Consider the following 1,086-nt stretch of genomic DNA (forward strand, 5'->3'; position numbering starts at 1 on the left):
TCAGGCACAGGTAACATGATGGTAGAAGGTGAGGAAGAAGGCAAGTGACTTCAGGGCCACGGTGTGAGCCCGGGTGCTGGGATCACTCGGGGCCAGGTCTATGGTCCCTCATCTGCCCCAAGTGCCGGCGCAGCGAGAACACGAGACGGTGGACACCAGGGGCAGGAGAAATGGAATTGACCGCATAATAATTACATGAGGTAGAAAAAAGTACAAAGAGACAGTCTGTGTTCTACCAGCCAGGGTGCTGTTTCCATGGGAACTCTGGGCAGCAACCATCTGCACACGAATTGTGTTCCCAGTGTCTAACGGGATGACTACCAGAGCAGATAAGATCAGGGAGCCCAGCAGCAGCCTGGGCACTGACCGAGAAATCCTCCACTTCAGCCCAAAGAAGATGGGGTGAGAGAAGAATGAGATCTTCACACAGTAGAATGTAGCAAGCCAAGCAGTAAGCCAGAAAGTGAGAGAGTTGATGAAGTCCTAGGAGATGCTGAAATAGTAAATTTTGGAACCAAAACCAAAGAAGGCCACGAGGTTGTTCAGGAGGGCCATCCCATGCAGTCAGAACCGGGAGGCGGCCAGGGAGGCCGCCGCAATCATGTCGCTTGCAAGCAGCGTCTGGCATTGTACCCACTCCCTGATCAACACAGTAACTATGAAGCCATTCTGCAGCATGGCAGCCAGCAACTCCAGGAAAAAGATGACCATGAAGATCAACATGGGTGAGGAGAGCATCTTCTGCAGGGAGGCTCTTCTCAGACTCGGCTTCTCTTCCGGGGTGCTGGGGCACATCCACAGCCTCTCTGTTGAGACTATAGATTCAGAGGCTCTCCTTGGATTCAGGCAAAAGCATAGCAACCAGCAAACACCACCACCTCCCCATCCCCACCCCCACCCCTGCCAGTCCTCCAGGATTTGAAAAGAGGATCCCCGTGATTTCCCGGGGCATGCAAATCCCTCTCAACTCAATGACACCCTGTCTCTGTTTTGCCAAACCTGTATTTGCCTGTTCTTCATTAGGGACAGATGTAGGAAAATGGTAACAGAATAGAGGCTCCAAGGGTGATTGAAAATACCCATATT

General features: G+C 52.0%; 1 pseudogene; it reads right to left on the minus strand.

The window, feature by feature from the left end:
• LOC149748347 (taste receptor type 2 member 143-like) lies at nucleotides 1-878 on the minus strand (annotated as a pseudogene).
• Between the last annotated feature and the right edge of the window lie 208 nt (nucleotides 879-1,086).

The sequence above is a fragment of the Delphinapterus leucas genome, chromosome 9, assembly GCF_059928025.1.
Source record: "Delphinapterus leucas isolate spDelLeu-1000000601 "Yukka" chromosome 9, BTC_Dleu_Yukka2, whole genome shotgun sequence".
Taxonomy (NCBI): Eukaryota; Metazoa; Chordata; class Mammalia; order Artiodactyla; family Monodontidae; genus Delphinapterus; species Delphinapterus leucas.